Below are 13,999 nucleotides of genomic sequence, written 5' to 3' on the forward strand. Positions count from 1 at the left end.
TTTGAAGTGAATTTTAGCTACAGGGACATTTAACTGCTTTAGATTAGTTTTCATTATTACAAACATTTCTGTGTTTTCAAGATATATTCTTATGCAGGGAGAATGGAACTGAATATTTGATTTAAAACCTTTTTGAAATTTATTTTTGACAGAAAGAGAACGAATGGGGGAGGGGCAGAGAGAGAGGGAGACATAGGATCCAAAGCAGGTTCTGCACTGAGAGCAGAGACCCTGACATGGGGCTCAGACCAAAGAACCATGAGCTCATGACCTGAGCTGAAGTCAGATGCTTAACTGACCGAGCCACCCGGCACCCTGAATCTTTTTCGAATTCCTATTCCCTCTGCAAGATCTCTTTCATGGAAGGGTTATCCAGGTGGGGTCTGAATGGTAGTGGGTCAGTCATAGCAGAGGGGGAGTGATCCCGGAGGCATCTTACAATGACAGTTTGGTAGTTTCCTGGGGCACTTGAAACAGTACTTGCTCATTGTGCTTTGCATAGTGTTAGATGGCTCTGGCTTCACTTCCAACCTTGGAATTGATTAGTCATGTTTTTATTTTGATTTTTCTTCTTTCCAAGGTCTTGGTAATTAACCCATTGGTTTTTTTCCTAAAAGCAATTTTTATCTTTATCTGGATGTTTTTATGAGGCAGAGATAGCTTATTAAAAGAAGTAACTGCAGGGGCGCCTGGGTGGCTCAGTCGGTTAAGCATCCGACTTCAGCTCAGGTCACGATCTCACGGTCCGTGAGTTCGAGCCCCGCGTCAGGCTCTGGGCTGATGGCTCGGAGCCTGGAGCCTGCTTCCGATTCTGTGTCTCCCTCTCTCTCTGCCCCTCGCCCGTTCATGCTCTGTCTCTCTCTGTCCCAAAAATAAATAAACGTTAAACAAAAAAAAAATTAAAAAAAAAAAAAAAAAAAGAGTAACTGCAGGGGCACCTGGGTGGCTCAGTCAGCTGAGCGTCTGATTTCTTCAGGTCATGATCTCATGGTTTGTGAATTCTAGCCCCGAATCCAGCTCATTGCTGGCAACGCAGAGCCTACTTGGAATCTTCTGTCCCCCTTTCTCTCTGGCCCTCCCCCAGTAGCATGTGCATTGTCTCTCTCAAAAATACATAAACATTAAAAAAATGCTCTCTCTTTAAAAAAAAAGTACAGTAAGCTTATTGTTCTGTATTTTGAGAAGGGTGTTGTCTTGAACTGTAACCACCGTTTCTGGAAATCTGTTCAGAATGAAAGACTGACATTTATGTAATTTCCTGTTAAAATACTGTGTAGCAAGAGAAATTCTATCTGATAGGAAAGTGGGGTGCTTGGATTCTTAGAAATAATAGCTGTTTCAGTGCTTACTATGTACTGGCATTATCCTAATCACTTGGAACTTCCCTAGGTGCTGATCTTTTCCAGTATCTAACACACTCAACAAATGTGTACCAAATCTTGATTTCCCAGAGGGTAGAACACATTTTTTTGTTGGGTGGAGGAGAGTATTTCTACTTTCTGGAATACTAACTTGGAGTAAAGCTGACATTCTCACAACATGCAAAGCACACTTCTTTTTGGGAAATACGAAAGAGGATAAGTCTTCTAAGGTTATTTGCTTCCCTGAAATAAATACCTTGTCCTTTTAAAATTTGTTATTTAGGTCAGATCTCAGAGTTACATCACAAACTAGGATATTAATCTGCTTCAAAATTGTTGCTTGAGGCCTGACTTTTTTTTTTTTTGTCTCTCAAAGTAAACCTGTAGGTTACACAGGGAAAAGAACAAAGCCCTGTTCCTCTCGTGTTGATGTTTAGCAACAAAGCTTCCAGTTAAGTGAAATGTAAACCTTTTAATGAGAAGAGAACCAGAAGAGTTGGTGCCACCGAACCATCTATGTGTCCTGGATCCCTCCCTGCATCTCCCATTTGAGAATGTACTAGCAAAATAGTAGCTATCTTTGTTCAGAAGTGAGTTTTAGCGATAAGTATTTTACAAATGGTTCTTCGCTTGAAAAAATACTGGAACTATGGCATTAGTCAATGATGTAAATATAGGATTCTGGGGGTTAGTGTATAGTCTGTTGCAGTATTATGGTTTGGAAATTGAGATTATAAGTAATGTGACTGGCTTTAAAAATGGGGCACCTGGGTGCCTCAGTTGAACATCCAACTCTTTTTTTTATAAATTCAGGTGATTTGGATCAGTTTTAGGTCTCCCATCCCTACTTTTTTAAAAAAAACTAATTTAGTTTTAAATTTATATCCAAGTTAGCATATAGTGCAACAATGTTTTTAGGAGTAGATTCCTTAATGCCCCTTACCCATTTAGCCCACCCCCCCCCCATAACCCCCCCCCCCCCCAGTAATCCTCTGTTCTCTATATTTAAGAGTGTCTTATGTTTTGTCCCCCTCCCTGTTTTTATATTATTTTGCTTCCCTTCCCTTATGTTCATTTGTTTTTTTACCTTAAAGCCCTCATATGAGTGAAGTCATTTGATATTTGTCTTTCTCTGACTAATTTCACTTAGCATAATACCCTCCAGTTCCATCCATGTAGTTGCAAATGGCAGGATTTCATTCTTTTTGATTGCCTAGTAATACTCCATTATATATATTATGTGTTGTGTATATATCTTTATCCATTCATCCATTGATGGACATTTGGGCTCTTCCCATACTTGGACTATTGTTGATAGCGCTGCTATAAACATTGAGGTGCATGCGTCCCTTCGAAACAGCATACTTGTATCCCTTGGGTAAATACCTAGTAGTGCAATTGCTGGGTCATAGGGCAGTTCTATTTTTAGTTTTTTGAGGAACCTCCACACTGTTTTCCAGAGTGGCTGCACCAGTTTGCCTTCCTACCAGCAGTGCAAGAGAGTTCCTCTTTCTCTGCATCCTCACCAACATCTGTTGTTGCCTGAGTTGTTAACGTTAGCCATTCTGACAGGTGTGAGGTGGTATCTCATTGTGGTTTTGGTGCGTGTTTCTCTGATGATGGATGTTGAGCATTTTTTCATGTGTCAGTTGGCCATCTGGATGTCTTCCTTGGAGGAATGTCTATTCATGACTTTTGCCCATTTCTTCACTGGATTGATTATTTGTTTTTTGGGTGTTGAGTTTGAGAAGTTCTGTATAGAGTTTGGTTACTGATCCTTTATTAGTCATTTGCAAATATCTTCTCCCATTCTGCCGGTTGCCTTTTAGTTTTGCTGATTGTTTCCTTCCTGTGAAGAAGCTTTTTATTTTGATGAGGTCCCACAGTTCAGTTTTGCTTTTGTTTCCCTTGCCTCTGGAGACATGTTGAGTAAGAAGTTGCTGCGGCTGAGGTCAAACAGCTTTTTGCCTGCTTTCTCCTTGAGGATTTTGATGGCTTCCTGTCTTATGTTTCGGTCTTTCATCCATTTTGAGTTTATTTTTGTGTAAGGTGTAAGAAAGTGGTCCAGGTTCATTTTTCTGCATGTCGCTGTCCAGTTGTCCCAACACCATTTGCTGAAGAGACTGTCTTTATTCCATTGGATATTCTTTCCTGCTTTGTCAAAGATTAGTTGGCCATATGTTTGTGGGTCCATTTCTGGGTGAGCATCCAACTCTTGTTTTTGGCTCAGGTCATGATCTCACGGTTTGTGGGATTGAGCCCTGTGTTGGGCCCTATACCGACAGTGTGGAGCCTGCCTGGGGTTCTCCCTCTCCCTCTCTCTCTGTAAGTAAATAAATATTTTAAAAAATGAAAAAAGGGGCTCCTGTCTGGTTCAGTCGGTGGAGAATGTGGCTCTTGATCTCAGGGTCATGAGTTTGAGCCCCATGTTGAGTGTAGAGATTACTTAAATAAATAAATAAATGAAAAAAGTACACCAGAACTTAGGTTTTGTCATCTAGGGACGTGTTGTTCATTTATTACAGTGATAGAGCCATTAATAATTCTGGGAACTCTTGAAATTGTGTGCCTTGGATACATTTTTGCTATGTTAAGTAGTTGCACATCTTATTTTATTTTTTTGCACATCATATTTTAAAGTTTTTTTTTTTTTTTTAATTCAAATTTTGGAAACAGCCAGTAGTGTTTTAGAGTCAAGTCCAATGAAGAGCTTTGAGAGATTGAGTGGTCATTACCACTTTGGGTCACCAATAAAGTACAACTTAACAAACTGTCTCTGAAGTTAATTCTAAAAGAGGAGTCAAGGATACTTTTGACCAAAGCAGTATTATTGAGATAACCTTAAAATTTACTCAAGTGATTACATTTGACATGGAGATCCTTCCTGGATGGAGGAGGTTCTAGAACAGTGCTGTTCAATAGAACTTTCTGGCATGGTAGAAATTGTTGTATATGTTGCGCTGTGGTTATTGAGCACTTGAAATGTGGCTGATGCGACTGAGGAGCTGAATTTTTATTTCATTTTGTAAGAATTTAAACTTTAAACAGCACATGTGGCTAGTGACTACCATCCTGGGTAGTGCAGATCTAGAACATTTAGCTTTCAGTGTGCCTTACAGACCAACATGAACAGTTGATGGTAAGACACTCTAAAAATCTTAAAACGGTTATTTTACCAGCAAAAATGAGTTGATTCTGGAATAGCAGAGAATTGCAATTCAAGATAAGCAGGCGGTAGCAAAAACCATAGGCCAGTCCAACAAAGTAAGCACGTTATTCTATGGAGAAGGTGGAAGTTGGGAAGGGTAAGTTTTTGAGAAGAGTCCATTGGAGAAAGGCAAGAGTTCAGGGTCATGACTGTTCCTCATTGGCTGAGTGAGGTAGTCAATTTCTTGGAGGAGATGCTGTATACATCTTATGCTGTTGGGGCCTGTTATTGAGGATTCTTTCCTGTTGACAATTGTGTTGGGATTGGTCATTGACAATTCGTGACTGATACTGCTTGAGAACTCCCCCTCCTGGCCTCCTGACTCCATGTTAGTGAGGTTTTCCTTTATTCATGTTCACATTATCAAGGCAAAGTAGTTCGTGGGATTTCTGGTCTGCCCTACCATACGTGCAGAGTAGTGGAGAGGCCAGAGTTGTCATGTATGTTCAGTGGTATCTAATTTTTATAGCCCCTGCAAATTTATCCTTGCTGAGGTGTTATGTATGTGAAGGATTTGAGATGAGAACCTTCCTCTGTATTTCCATTTTGATCACTGACTTCAGATGCTCATGGCTCCTCTTCCTGAAATTTAAGACCTGCCCCCGGCAGCCCCCATCTGTTACTTGTACCCATGGTTTGAGTGAGTGAAGACTTGGCACGCCACTAGAAAAAGCCTGCCAACCCTTGGTTTAAATCTTTGCTTGACAATGGTAGCCAGGTTAAGATCACTGAAATGAACAACTGAAATAAATTTAGGGTTTAAGAGGAAACTCCAGACATCTTTCATTTCCTACCACTAGAATCTTGAAGTAAAAGCTGATCATAGTAAATTTTTTTGATTGAATTCTAAAACTCTTGTCTAACTTGATTTGTTGCAAGAATCTTCTGATGTTAGCCAAACCAAGCTGCTCAGTGTTTTACTCACATGCTTTATACCTTTCCTCCTCCTTCCTCTCCTCCTCTGAAGTCTTTTCTCTGGGACTTCTTAATATCCTGACTGCTGACACCTGTACAAGGCTGTTACTTTCCTTTGAGCCCTTGCTGAAATCCTTCCTTGCCATGAAGCGTTTTCTTTCTGCCTTAATCCACTCCATCCTTCCATCTTCTAAAAACACTTCCAGGATCATTGCATGGCTTGGTATTTCTTGTAAGTTACATTGTAATCTTAGTTATTTTTCATATAAGTGGGTCTTTTCTTCCCAACTACATTATAAACTCCTTGAGTTTAGGTCTCTGCTATGTATTTTTCTGTCACCTGTAGCAAGCACCAAGTATAATCTTTTAAAATACTGATACACTCTGACTGGCGTGTGTGTAGAATTATTGAAACAATTAAGACTATTTTCCTCATTTTCTTTTTTTTTTCTTTTTAAAATTTTTTTTTAATGTTTATTTATTTTTGAGAGAGACAGAGACAGAATGCAAGTGGGTCAGGGGCAGAGAGAGGGAGACACAGAATCCGAAGCAGGCTTCAGGCTCTGAGCCGTCAGCACAGAGCCCGATGTGGGGCTCGAACCCACAGAGCTGTGAGATCACGACCTGAGCCAAAGTCAGGCGCTCAACCGACTGAGCCACCCAGGCACCCCTCATTCATTTTCTTTAAAAAAAAATTTTTTTTTTTTACATTTATTTATTTTTGAGAGACAGAGGGAGACAGAGCACAAGTGGGGGAGGGGCAGAGAGAGGAGACACCGAATCTGAAGCAGGCTCCAGGCTCTGAGCTGTCAGCACAGAGCCTGATGCGGGGCTCGAACTCACGGACTGCGAGATCATGACCTGAGCCAAAGTTGGATGCTCAACCGACTGAGCCACCCAGGCACCCCCCTCATTCATTTTCTTTAGTGAGCATTGTTTATAAAGTACTGTGGGGAATATAACAATGACTAAAAGACAGTCTGGTGGAGCGCGTAGACGACACACACAACTTAGTGTGCCAGGTGCTAGGAAGAGGTACAGATTCAGTACTACAGGAAGTTACACATTTTCATCGGTGAGCATTGGAGAAGGGTTTGTGGGGCAGATGAGTGCCTGAATCTGCCCTTGTGTAAGGTTTCAGCAGATGGAGGTAACTAGACTTGGAAAGGGCATTCAAGGCTGAGTGAACCACCTGAAACGAAAGCACAGAGGAGTGAAACGCTGAGGCTTCTGTAGTGGATTTGGGGAATCGGACACGTGGATGGTTCATGTGCATGTAATTGAAAATGAACCTCAGGTGACTTTTATCGATCGTTCAGCAGTGAGTGGTTCTTGAATGTAAGCATCGGAATCACCAGAAGGGCTAAAAATACAAGTAGCTGGTCCCCCACCCAGAGTTTGTTTCAGTAAGTCTGGGGTGGGGGGAGGGCCCTGATAAGTTTCTAGGTGATGCTGATGCTGCTGCACATTTTGAGAACTAATCTGGAGTACCATTCCATCTGATAACCAACTTAGAGAAATGCCTGGTTTACATATATAAATACCCCAATATTAATGGATAATTGTGTTCTTTTTGCATTATGTACGTAAAGTCTTCCCACAAATTTTAAGTTCAGTTATGTCACTCACCCGCCAGCACAGCGCTCTGCCAGTGGTAATACAGTAGTAAATACTGTACTTGCTAACTTGGCGTCTGCATCTGTGACTATCTGAGCCAGAAGCACATGCTTCTGGAAGCCCTTAGGGAATGGGGGTTTTCAACCTTTGCAACTCTAAATACAAAGCACAAATGGATAGAACAGCAGTTCTCAACACTTTTTTCCTTAAGACCCTTTTACATTCTTAAAAATTATTGAGGTGTCCAGAGAGCTTTTCTTTATTTAGGTTTTATCTATTGATGTTTATACCATTTAGAAATTAAAGCTGGAAATATTACTTCATCAGAAATTAGAAATCCATTACACATTACATAAATTTTTAATGAGTAACTTTCTCTAAAATAAAAACTTGAACGAAGATGGCATTGTTTTTACATTTTTGCAAATCTGTCTTTAATAGAAGACGGCTTAATAGGAGACAGCTGCTTCCTCATTCGATCTGTAGTGAATCGTTTCGGTTGATGCACATGAAGGAAATTGGCCTCAACGGATGAAGAGGAAGGGAAAGGAGTATTTTTAAGAGCATTTTCAGATAGTTATGGATTTTCTTCTACCGAAATTTGATAGGTTGTAGTTTATTAAAAGTGGAATCTGAAACCGTATGAATGAACTTCTATTGTTACATAACAATCCATTGGTTTAATTTGTGCTTTGAATGAATATTTTACCCATGAGTGATTTTGTAACATTATGCATTGTCCGTTGAAAAAGATTGATTCACTGAGTTACGGCACATTTCCATATTCTGGCACATTTCATTATAATATCAAAACATTACATTTGTTAATCCTGTTGATTTCATCAGAGAATTCTTCAGTATTGGGAAACTGTCAAGCTCACAGTGGAGGATATGTTTTCCAAAATTTGAAGTTTCTCTTCAATACCTAGAATTTATCTTTGTTTTTTTAAAATCTGTGCTTATATTTTATTTAATTTGTTTTTGTAATTTTACATCCAAGTTAGTTAGCATATAGTCCAACAATGATTTCAGAAGTAGATTCCTTAATGCCCCTACCCATTTAGCCGACCCCCCCTCCACAACCCCTCCAGTAATCCTGTTTGTTCTCCATATTTAAGAGTCTCTTATGTTTTGTCCCCCTCCCTGTTTTTGTATTATTTTTGCTTCCCTTCCCTTATGTTCATTTGTTTTTTATCTCAAAGTACTCATATGAGTGAAGTCACGATATTTGTCTCTCTAATTTCGTTTAGTGTAATATCCTCTAGTTCCATCCACGTAGTTGCAAATGGCAAGATTTCCTGCTTTGTCAAAGATTAGTTGGCCATACACTTGTAGGTCCACTTGTGGGTTCTCTATTCTGTTCCATTGATCTATTCCGTTGATTGTCTGTTTTTGTGCCAGTACCATACTGTCTTGAAGTATGACTTCAAGCTTCTTATACAGCTTGAAGTCTGTAAAATTTATCTTTGTTTAACAAAGATAACCCTTCCTTGAAGGGACAGGGTCACATAGTTCATTTTCAAGAGAATGTCTGCCAGATTACCCAAGCCTCAGTAGCCATAGTTTACCAGTCATTTTTTTCAGGGACAATAGATGTTCCCTAAAGAAGTGGCTAATTGAGCGCGTTTCTCTGTTGTACAAGTTCTTCTTTGAGACGCAGTGGGGCACAGCTGAGGTGCTTCCTGTCTACTTGCCATGTTGCTGCAGAGTATTAAAAAGGCATGTATTTAAGGGTTGGATTTCTTTTAAATTTTTTAAAATTTTAGTTTGTTTATTTTGAGAGAGAGAGTGCACAAGAGCATACTACCTCTTCATTACAGTGGAGGACGGATAATTTCATACTATCCCTTCCTGTGCTTCTGGGTTCACCTCATTTAGCCCAATTCTTCACTCCTTCTTTTCTTCCCAAACTCAAACTCACCTTCTGTAACTCAGGTTGTAATGATCAGTCTTCTATGTCCCCATCCTCTTCTGTGAACAGTCTCCTTCCCTCCTTGCCTTATCTGACACCTGCCTCTGAAGACTGCCTCCCACCTCCCCTGTAGCCCTCAGGGAGGTAACTCAGGGCCAGGCTGGTGTGATTGTTGGCCTAAACTGCTTCTCAGGCCTTCAGAAGCCCCAGCTCTTCTACCACCTGGTGTACCCCTGCAGCTGACATGCCCTGACCTCAGTCTCTCTCTCTCTCTGATTCCTTTTAACTTCTCCACTCCCTTTATCTGTGGACTCCCTGGTCCTTTGTAAAATCGCTTCCACACTCAGCCCACTGTGTTCCATCTCCCTGGTCAAAACCTTGAAGCTTCTCACTCTCACCATCACCTCTTATCTCTCGACTCAAAGGGGAGGGAGCATTAGTATCCCTTGGGAGTGTTAGCAGAACCCGAGGCCCCATCCCAGACCTGCTGAGTCAGAATCTGTAGTTTAACAGGATGTCGTTGAAGCACCTGGTACCCTCGTGATTACCACCCTCCATCCTGTTGAGGTGTCTCATCCCTCACTACTTTTCACTGTCAGAACTACCCTATCTTCACTTTCCTTCACCCATCTCAGATTCCCTGTCTCATTTTTTTTTAAGATTTATTTATTTTAAATTAAAGAATATTTTCATTTTTTTTAAACGTTTATTCGTTTTTGACAGAGACAGAGGACGAGCGGGGGACGGGCATAGAGAGAGGGGAGACACAGAATGTGAAGCAGGCTCCAGGCTCCGAGCTGTCAGCACAGAGCCCGACACGGGGCTCGAACCCATGAACCATGAGATCATGACCTGAGCTGAAGTCAGAAGCTTAACTGACTGAGCCACCCACGTGCCCCTAAAGATTTTATTTTTTAAAAGTAATCTCTACACCCAACATATGGCTTGAACTCACAACCCTGAGATCAAGAGTTGCATCCTCTGCTGACTGAACCAGCCAGGCATCCCTCCCTGTCCCTTTTTAATCGCTCCTTGTTTTTCCCTTCCATTTTAATTTAACTGGCAAAATTTTGATTATGAGTGAACTTAGCTCCCCACCTTCCTGGTACCTGTGCCTGAGCAGAAGCTTGTTAGTGGAAGAAAAGGTTAGTAGAGGAAAAGGGGGGCTGGTTTCGCTTTAAGTTTGTGACCGCAAATCTCATGTTCACTCTACTGCTTGGCGTTCCTTCTATATTTCCCCAGTAAGCTCCCATTTCTTGCTCAAAGACAAATATTTTTTGTGTTCAGCTTTCGTTCTGAGCCTCCCAGAGGTCTCCCTGCTTTTTGCATGGGCCCATGAGAAAATGGAAGAGTGCCTTTTTCATAGTAGTTTCTCAGGAAATGTTTGTTGAATGAATGGATTACTATCTTGGAGGAAGATTGCCTTCAGAGCTGATCTATTAGGCAAAGCACAGGGTCTCAAAAGTGCCACCACCACTTCTTTGAGTGACCTTAAGAAAGCCACTTAACTGCTCAGACCTTCATTCTCTTTGTCCATGAATGGACAACCATTGATAACCGGTCACCTACCTTCCAGGTTATTTTGAGATGCAAGTAACTCTGTTATCTTTGTGCTTTTGGCACTCTTGCTCCTCTACACGTGTCTGTCATCTCAGTAAGACTGAGTCCTAATGTTTTTAATTGTGGTGTGCGGTCCTTCCTAACTTTGAATGTTAGGTTCAGTGGAAAGAACTTGGGACTCTGGAATCAGGCCTACTTACTGTTCATATCTCTGCTGCTCAGCCAAATGACCTCAGGTAGCCGGTCATTAACAAGTGAGGAAATACATCTGTTAATCTGAGGTGTTGATTCATTTGTTACGAAAGGACAGTAATTGTTGATCCATAGAATTGTAAGCCTCAAGTAGGATAATAATATGCATACAAACTATTTCTAGATTATAATACTGTGTGTATTATGGTTTGTACATTTTGGGAGGGTTTGTACAGAGGAGAAGGGTGGTTTGTCTTATTTTAGGTCCAAAACTCTTGAGATTCGGTAAGCACGAACATCAGAAATTCAACTACCCTCAGCATATTAGAGAGTCAAGAATGTCTTTTTTTTTTTTTTTCTCTTTTGCATGTATTTTGGAAGTGATTAGTTTTAAGGTGACATTCACTGACCTTGAAACATTATATGGAGATGTTGCTTCTTGGTCATTACGATTTGTAGCTACCATGACCAAGACTTTGATCTTTTGTTTCTCAGTGAATTGATTTTTTTGAAGTAAGCCTGACCTGCCGTTCATTAATAATACATGAAGAAGGAACTTGAATTGGGAGATTAAAAAACCCAGCATTGGTGGTGGTGTTACTAATTCTTTTATCGAGACAGACTAGACTTTTCTCCTTTGTTATATCTTGGTCACAGTTCCCTGCTTCGGGATTCAAATGACTCGTATGGACCAAGAGGCAGAGGCATTCAGTTAGGCCACAAAGTCTAGACTTCGGGTTTATAGCTAGCTAAACGTAGGTTCCTAATAACCACATGCTCTGTTCTTTTGACTGTGGCTTGTAGATGCTCAGATTTTTGTGAGCTCAGGGTGTTGAGCTGCAAAGTTTGAAATTGGCCGAGGCTTCCTAGTTGCTGATTATGGTGTTTTTCACAATCTCTCTTGAGGGAGGAGCGCTTGACCAGAGCCCAAGAACTCACTGTTCTGCCTGAGTGGAGTATTTTAAGGAGCACGTCATGCTCTCTTCTTACCATCGTAATAACTTCCCCAGGACCATTGTACTCTGTCTGTTCTGTTCTTACCTACCTGACCCTTTCACCTTATAATGTTGGACCAGGCAGTTTCTGACCTTAGCCTGTCCCCACCTTCTTCAGATTCTCTGCACATGTCAGTAGTCTTTTTCAGCTTAGAGGGGACTCAGCCATTCCCTTCCACCTAAGGCAGTAGCAAGAACAAGTAAATCTGCTTGAAACTTACAGGCTGTGTATGGTGAGGGTCTGACAGTAAAGCAGGTGGCTTCAAACCCGACTCTGAATCAGCTCCCCACCCTGACATGGACTCCCACACCCATTGCCACCATGATGGCAGGGATGATGATGATGGTGGTTATAGAAAGGAGTCCTGGAATTTTGTATTAATAGTCAAGATTGGCAATCACTGTCTTCCAGTAAACAGTGGTTCTTTGTTAATCAGAATCTTCAAGCCACACAATTTACCTTTCACATTATTAAAAACACCTTGTACCATTTTGGACCCTTTCAAGATTCATGGGGAATCTGCAGATGGAGCCTGATGAGGCAACTGTCTTGGTTTGATTTCTGTCCAGTCTGATTGTCTTTGAACAGGAAAGCTGACATGGCTGTATTCGTTTCCTAGGGCTGCTGTAACAAATTACTACAAACTGGGTGGCTTAAAACAACAGAAATGTGTTTTCTCACAGTTCTGGAGGCCAGAAGTCAGAAATGAATGTGCCAATAGTGTTGGGTCCTTCTGGAGGCTCTGAGGGAGCATTCCTTTCAGTGCCCGTCCCTGAGATTTTGGTGGCTGTCGGCTCTCCTTGGCTTTGGACACATCAGTGCAATCTCTGCCTCCATCTTCTTGTAGCCTTCTTGGTGTGCTCTCTTGCTCTAATAAGGACACTTCTCAATGGGTTTAGGGCCCAGCCAGGTAATTCCCAGGATGATCTCAAGATCCTTAACTGAATTACATCTGCAAAGACTCTTGTTCCAAATAAGGTCACATTCACAGGTTCTAGATGGATATATCTGGCTGGGGGAGGGGTGGGCACTGTTCAGTCCACTCTAGGGGCCATAGCAGGCTCTTCTGACATCCCCGGCCAGATTTTTTGCTGCTGCTCGTCATTGCTTGTAAGAGAGACAGACTGGCAGGGGCGCCTGGGTAGCTTAGTCAGTTGAGTGGCCTATTTCTTCTCAGGTTATGATCTCAGAGTTCACGAGTTTGAGCCCCATATCAGGCACTGTGCTGACAGCTCAGAGCCCGGAGCCTGCCTCAGATTCTGTGTCTCCCTCTCTCTCCACCCCTCCCCCAGTTGCTCTCTGTCTCTCAAATAAGTAAACATTAAAACAAAACAAAAAGAATGGCAGAGTGACATCCATCTGTGCTTCCTCATCCCAGCTCTACTAGCAGAGAAAAGTGCAAAATCATTTGACAAGAGAGTCAGTAACATTTTTCTCATATTCTGTTTTTAGGTGTTATGTCTAGAAATCTTTTCTCATATTCCTAAATTCCTAAGTTTTTCTCCTCTCTTAGAATAAGACAAGATCCTATTTTGCCTGGGCCCAAAGTTGCAGTTTCATACCTGGTCTTGAGTAAATAAAAAGTGTATTGTGTTTCTCTGTAGATAGGACAAAAACAATTTTCTTTCACTTCCCAGATACAGCTTTTTCTTACAGAGTTTGAACCTCCCTCTAGTTTGACATGTATATGGTTTTGTATTGAGCATTGCATAATTCTGTGAACTTAAAAAGGTACATTAATACCAGCTTGTGGTCATAAAACTTAAGCAATATACAAATGAATGCAATAAAAATTTGAAAGCCCCCTTTTCCTTTTTCACATTTTTCTGAATCCTGTTATGTGGATGTGTGGATTTTAGGCACTGTACTGAGCTGGTAATGTTAGGTAAAGAAAAATGAATGTATTGCTAGGCTCGACTACTTGTTTGTAGGGTGGTAAACTGCTTCTAAATCCATTTCAGCCGCATCTTCATGTCTTTATCTAGAGTTTTCTAGGTTACGTGTGGAGATAGTGTGTCATCATGTATAAAGAAAAGTTTAGCTTGCGAAACTGCTTTAATAATAGATGTTATTTTGGGGTGCCTGGGTGGCTCAGTCGGTTGAGCGTCTGACTTCGGCTCAGGTCATGATCTCACAGTTAGTGAGTTTGAGCCCTGCATCTGGTTCTGTGCTGACAGCTCGGAGCCTGGAGCCTGCTTTGGATTCTGTGTCTTCCTCTCTCTGCCCCTAACCCGCTTG

General features: G+C 41.3%; 1 protein-coding gene and 1 non-coding gene across 13 annotated transcripts in view; one reads left to right on the forward strand and one right to left on the reverse strand.

Moving 5' to 3' along the window:
* Positions 1–13,999, forward strand: part of CLIP1 (CAP-Gly domain containing linker protein 1) — a 125,215-nt gene that overhangs the window by 22,471 nt on the left and 88,745 nt on the right. The window lies entirely within an intron of this gene.
* Positions 6,065–6,150, reverse strand: TRNAQ-UUG (transfer RNA glutamine (anticodon UUG)). The gene has a single exon. It is a non-coding gene; the product is annotated as a tRNA-Gln (tRNA).

The sequence above is a fragment of the Panthera pardus genome, unplaced genomic scaffold (genome assembly GCF_024362965.1).
Source record: "Panthera pardus isolate Hobbes unplaced genomic scaffold, ASM2436296v1 HiC_scaffold_15, whole genome shotgun sequence".
NCBI classification, from domain to species: Eukaryota; Metazoa; Chordata; class Mammalia; order Carnivora; family Felidae; genus Panthera; species Panthera pardus.